Source organism: Aotus nancymaae, unplaced genomic scaffold (assembly GCF_030222135.1).
Source record: "Aotus nancymaae isolate 86718 unplaced genomic scaffold, 86718_ANA_hifiasm-v0.15.2.pri h1tg000079l, whole genome shotgun sequence".
Classification (NCBI taxonomy): domain Eukaryota; kingdom Metazoa; phylum Chordata; class Mammalia; order Primates; family Aotidae; genus Aotus; species Aotus nancymaae.
In genome coordinates, this window is record NW_026988494.1 from 1,644,319 (window position 1) to 1,650,875 (window position 6,557).

Genomic DNA, 6,557 nt, shown 5'->3' on the forward strand with positions numbered 1-6,557 from the left:
GTACACAGGCCAGCGGAGGCCTCTTGGGCAAAGGCGATGGGGAAGGAGGGGCTGGATCCCGGAGGTAACTTGCACGTGGAGTCCCACGGGATTTTCCAAAAAGAAGGGTGTCAGAAACATTGGTCGAGAATGTTCTCTTGAGTGTTCGGCGTGAGCTGTGAGAAGAATGGAATGACTGTTTCCTAAGCTGGAGAAGACTTGGGAAGGATAAGATTTGGGCAGGAAATTAAAGAGTTTGACTTATTGCTCTGCTAGGTGCTGGGGATTTCATGGTAAACAAGAAAGACACGGTCACTGCCCTCGTGCAGTTCACAATCCAGGATAGGCAGCTATTATTATTATTATTATTATTATTATTATTTTTAGAGACTTGCTGTGTCTCACAGGGTCTCACAGGCTAGAGTGCAGTGGTGTGATCATGGCTCACTGTAACCTTAAACTCCTGGACTCAAGCGATCCTCCTGCCTCAGCCTTCTAAATAGCTCAGACTTATAAGTACACCCCACCATATCCAGTTACTAAAAAAAAAACTTGTGTGTGGAAATGGGGCCACGCTATGTTGCCCAGGCTGGTCTCAAAATCCTGGCCTCAAGCAATCCTCCCACCTCAGCCTCCCAAAATGCTGGCATTACAGGCATGAGCCACCGCGCTTGGCCCTGAGAGGCAGTTATTGAGCAAACACGGACACACGTGACTATAATTCGACATTGTGTCATGCTGTAGAGGGAAAGGGGGCATTAGAGAGGATGGGACAGAGGCCCTCAGTTTCCATGAGGATCAGGAAAGGCCTCTGTGGAAGTAACAGCTAAACTGACCTGAAAGATCAACAGGTGTTAGCCCCATGAAGACAGCGTCAGGGGCCGGGCACAGTGGGTCACCCCTGTAATCCCAGCACTTTGGGAGGCTGAGGTGGGCAGATCACCTGAAGTCAGGAGTTGGAGACCAGCCTGGCCAACATGGCGAAACCGTGTCTTTACTAAAAACACAAAAGTTAGCTGGGCGTGGTGGCGCGTGCCTGTAATTCCAGCTACTTGGGAGGCTGAGGTTGGAGAATCACTTGAACCCTGGAGGTGGAGGTTGCAGTGAGCTGAAAGCGTGCCAGTGCACTCCAACCTGGGCAAGAGGGCAAGACTGTCTAAACAAATAAATAAAAAAAATTTTTTTTTAAAAAAAGAGCATCGGGGAACCTCCCCTGACTCCGGGGAGGACAGAGTTTGGCACCTTAGACAGAGGCGAGATCGGCCTTGCTGGAGGAAGTAGAGGGGAGAAGGAAGGAGAGAGCTGGTGAGGGCTGGAGGCCCAGACTCCACTCTCCCCTCCCCCTCCTGTGCCTCCCCTGGTAGCTCCCAGGTTCCTCGGAGCTCAGGGGAAAGTGTGGCTCTCTCTTGCCCAGGGTCTTATGGACGGATCAGGACTCTGGAGGTTCGCAGCCTCACCAGGCCACAGCAGGAGGGGCTTTTGGGGGTTGCGGGGACCATGCCCATCCAGGCCTGGCTTCCCATCTGGTTTCAGGGCTCCTGGGGGCGTGGTCTGTAACCCATGCCAGGCCCATGCAAGGGGCTGCGCCATCGCCAGCCTTTCTTCCCAGAGGCAGCCAAGATGATGAGGCCCTGCTGCAGGCCTGCGTCCCTCTCCCTGAGCCCCACGGGGTTAGGCATTCAGGTCTCAGAAGGAGGGAGGCAGCTCTGGCCAAGAGAAGTGTGTGTGTGAGCATGGGGGATGGGTGGGGAGAGAAGGGGGCATGAGGCCTGCATTTTTGCACAGGTGTGTGGACCTGTGGCTTTCATGCTGTAGAAAAGAAAATACAGAGGATGAGGGCGGCACTAAGGCCCGTCCTGCGCAGCGTCTAGTTTAACCCTCACACCGAGCCATATGTGGCTATTGCTTTTCACAGATGAGGACATTAGCACTCAGAGAGGGTGTGTGCATGTGTGTGTGTGTGCACGCGTGCATGTGTGTTGGGGTCGGGGCTTCATTAGGTCTCACTCCTTTCTGTGCTGGCACGGGATCACATGGTGGAGGAGCTGGGGTGGAGCCTGGGCTCCCCGATGACCACTGCTCCCCGATGCCCACTGCTTCCCAATGCCCACTGCTCCCCGATGCCCACTGCTCCCCGATGCCCGCTGCTCCCCGATGCCCACTGCTCCTCCATGCCCACTGCTCCCCGATGCCCACTGCTTCCCAATGCCTGCTGCTCCCCGATGTCCACTGCTCCTCCATGCCCACTGCTCCCTGATAACCCCGCTCTTGCCCCCTGCTGCCGTGCCCTGCAGTGGGTGGGTGTTGGCCGATGCGGATCTCTGCTCTGCTGACCCTCCTGCACCGCTACACCCCACAGGAGGCCTGAACCATCAAGGAAGGGAACCAGAGAGGAGCGCAGAGCCGGCTGGAGGAGAAAGTCGCAGGCTTTCTTCCAGGCAGGAGGAGGGGTAGGGAACACCCCGGGAAGCTTGGAGCGTTTGGGGTCATCCCCAGGGCACTGGGCCAGGTGGGGGCTGGTGCGAGTGAGGGGTGGGCGCCCCCTCTGCCCAGCCTGTGGCGGGGCGCCTGAGGTTGAGGCCAACCTCAAAAGTGTGCCTGCCTCCAGCTCTCACCGCTGTTTAAAAAACTCATTTTATCGAAGCAACACACACATGTGGTTAAGAATCGGACTAGCCTGGAAGAGCTTGTGATGAAAGGCCGAGGGCCGTCCCCGTCCTGCTCCCTGGAGGCGGTGGAGTTGGACAGCTCTGCTCCGAGTTCTCTGCTCTTTGTTGAAGCAGTCACGGAACGGGCTTAGTGGCCTGAGAGATCAACCCTGTCTGAGGGTGGGTTTTCAAACCCAGTGTTTAGGAGCTGCCTACCAGGCCTCCCGGTTTTCGCTGTGGCTCTCCGCAGATTTCCACACCAGCTTCTTGGAGTCGCTGTTGCCTTCTTTCCAAAGGCCACTCCACCCTCCCCGACCCCAAACCCCGTCACGCTGCAGCCTGAGAAGTGCCCTCATTAGCACACAGCCCAGGCCAATGGCGGCTTGGGTTTTTAATTTGCTGGAAAAGTCCATCTATGCATGGAACCTCAATTCCTACCAGCAGCTGGATTCTTGATGCCTTGCTGGGGCTGACCTTTTTCTTTTTTTTTTTTTTAGGGACAGGGTCTCATTCTGTCACCTAGTCTGTAATACAGTGGCACCATCATAGCTCACTGCAGCCTCCAACTCCTGGACTCAAGTGATCCTTCTGCCTTAGCCTCTAGAGTAGCTGGGACTACAGGCATGTACCGCCAACCCCGGTAATTTTTAAATTTGTGTAGACACGGGAGTCTCGCTATGTTGCCCAGGCTGGTCTTGAACTCCTGGCCTCAAGCAATCCTCTTGCCTCGGCCTCCCGAACACTGGGATGACAGGCATGAGCCACTGTGTGGAACACGCTGGTCCTTTTGTATGTGTCTCTCTTGTCATCTCTCTCTGCTCTCTCCTTTTCTCCTCCACCTTTTTTACCTTTTTGAGGCAGAGTCACGCTCTGTCACCCAGGCTGGAGTGCAGTGGCATGATCTTGGCTCACTGCAACCTCCACCTCCTGGGTTCAAGCGATTCTCCCGCCTTGGCCTCCCCAGTAGCTGGGATTACAGGTGCCCGCCACCACACCCAGTTAATTTTTTCTATTTTTAGTAGAGACAGGGTTTCTGCATGTTGCCAGGCTGTTGTCGAACATCTGACCTCAGGTGATCCGCCCGCTTTGGCCTCTCAAGGTGCTGGGATTACAGGCATGAGCCACTGCGCCCGGCTCCTCCTCCTGGCTCGGTGCTTTCCTTCCTCCTTTCCTCTCCTGCCCTCTCTCTCCATCTCTTTCTCTCTGGTCTCCGGAGACGGCCAGGCTTCTGTGCAGGCAGTTGTCAGCTCTATTTCCTAAGCCCCATCAGCTGCCCTGTGGCCCTAGAAGGCCTGGGCTGAGGTCGGGAGAGATGTGGGGAGAGGAGCCTCTGTCCCGGGCCCCCTCCTGGGCCTGCACTTTGAAGGGAGTGGGTGTGTGCTGGAGTCTGGATGCCCACAGCGTGTGAGCCAGAGTATTCGGTTTTGGTTTCACTCTGGGCTGATTTTGCTGTTTTTAGGCCTCAGTCTTTAGTTAAGTCTTTGGTTTAAAGCTGGGGAACACTCGGGAAGGCTTGGATGTCCATGTTTGGGCAGCATCAAGGGGAAGTGGGGCCTTTCCCCCTCTCTGCTTCCCGGCTGGTTATGTCGGCGGGGCTCTGTGAGTGCCATGAAGGGAGCTTGGCTTGAGGACTTGGAGTTTCCGTTGCCTCTTGGAGGGTCTGCCTTCCTCCCCAGCCTTAGAAGATCAGGTTTCATGTCTGCACGCTGGGCTGTTTCTGACAGTCCTTATCTGTTTGGGCCATCAGAGCTCCACCCCATTTCTCCAGGGAGGTTCAAGCTGACTGCAAAGCCAGCCGACCCGAACTTTCACCAGCCCCAGGCTTCATGTGCAGCACTTTACGTGTATGGCCACATTTAATCTTCACAGCATGCCATGAGTAGTTACCCTTAAGATCACCCCAGTCACAAAGGAGGAAACTGAGGCACCAAAAGGGTTAGATATTTGGCATAAGATAATTTGTCTGGTAAAGAACAGATTCGAGATTCAAAAGCAGACAAACCAGTGCCAGAGTCTTAGAGCAACTACTTTGTGCGTGTGGATACGTGTGTGCATGTGTGTATATGTCTGCATGTGTATGTGTGTGGCTGCATGTATGTCTCTTTGTGTATGTGTATATATGTGCCTACATGTGTATGTATATGTATGTCTATATGTGTGCATATTTTTGTGTGTCTGTGTATTTGTGTACATGTGTATCTGTGTGTGTACACGGTGTGTCTGTGTGTGTAGGTGTGTCTGTCTTTGTGTATATTTGTGTATATGTGGCTGTATGTGTGTGTATGTGTAGGTATGTGTATATGTGTCTGTGCATGTGTGTGTATATTTTTGTGTGTGTATATGTGTCTCTGTGTATGTATATGTAGGTGTGTGTATGTGTGTATGTGTATTGTGTATGTGTAGGGGTGTATATGCGTGTGTGCTTGTATGTGTAGGGGTGTATGTGTATATGTGTTGTATATGTATGTAGTGGTGTATGTGTAGGTGTGCATGTATCTGTAGGTGTGTGTGTAGGTTTATGTGTGTATGTAGGTATGTAGGTATGTGTATGTGTGTAGGTATGTATGCATATGTAGCTGTAGGGGTATGTGTGTGGTGTGTGTGTATGTGTAGGTGTATGTGCAGGTATGTGTGTAGATGCGTGTATGTGTGTATGTGTAGGTGTATGTGTGTAAGTGTATGTGTATGTATAGGTTGTGTATGTAGTTGTATGTATGTATAGGGGTGCATATGTGTAGGTGTATGTGTATCTGTGTTTGTATAATTGTATGTCTGTGTATCTGTATCTGTGCATGTAACTGTACCTGTGTGTATCTGCATCTGTGTATTTCTGTGTATCTGTGTGTGTGTCTGTATCTGTGTATCTGTGTGTATCGGCATCTGTGTATCTGTGTGCGTGTATCTGTATCTGTGTATGTATCGATCTGTGTATCTGTATTTCTGTGTATCTATGTGTGTGTGTCTGTATCTGTGTATCTGTGTGCATGTATCTGTATGTGTATTTGTATCTATGTGTGTATGTATCTGTGTATCTGTATCTGTGTGTATCTCTGTGTGTGTATCTGGATCTGTGTATCTGTAACTGTGTGTATCTCTGTGTATCTGTGTGTATCTGCATCTGTGTATCTGCGTGTGTGTATCTGGATCTGTGTAGCTATGTGTGTATATCTATGTGTATGTATATCTGTGTATCTGGATGTGTATCTGTGTGTGTGTGTATATCTGTGTGTATCTGCGTGTGTGTGTATGTAGCAGCTCTCCACACCCCTCATGGGCTACCTCCTTACTCCTGCAGCCCTTATTCCTGTAAACATGTTCTCCAAGTGACTGCATAAAGTCCTTTTGATGATTGGTTCCTTGACACGGACACAGTGAGAGCCCTGTTCCCCATCCCCACCCCTGCCCCAGACTCTGGGCCTCCGCTCAGAAGCCCAACCAGCACCGGGGCTGCCAGCATGAGCCAGGGCCTCACAGCTGAGCCGAGCCCTGCTGGGGACAGCACACTCTGCGTTGGGGCCTGTGTGCATGCAGTCTTGGAGACAGGCCCGTGACTGGTCAGGAGGGGGCACACAGAGCCGCCTGCAAAGCCCCACACCCTGGGAGGGGAAGAGGCGTCTCCTTTGGACCTGGCCTCCCACTCGCCAACCTGGAGCAGGACAGGAGCTGTATGCTGGCAGCACTGTCCCCCGCCAGAGGGTTCCGCCAAGGGGCTGACCTCTACAATGACACAGGCCCCAAAGTCCCAGCCCCTTGTCCTGGCCACCATGCAGTGCCAGCAGCTCCTGCCTCACACTTCTGGCTGGCCAGAGTAGTAAAGCAACACAGAGTCACCTAGAGCTCTTTGTTTTGGGGGTCTTCTGTCAACAGTGGTCTGTGGGAGATGGATGAGAAGGACGATGAGAGAGAAAGTAGATAGACACAGGATACAAA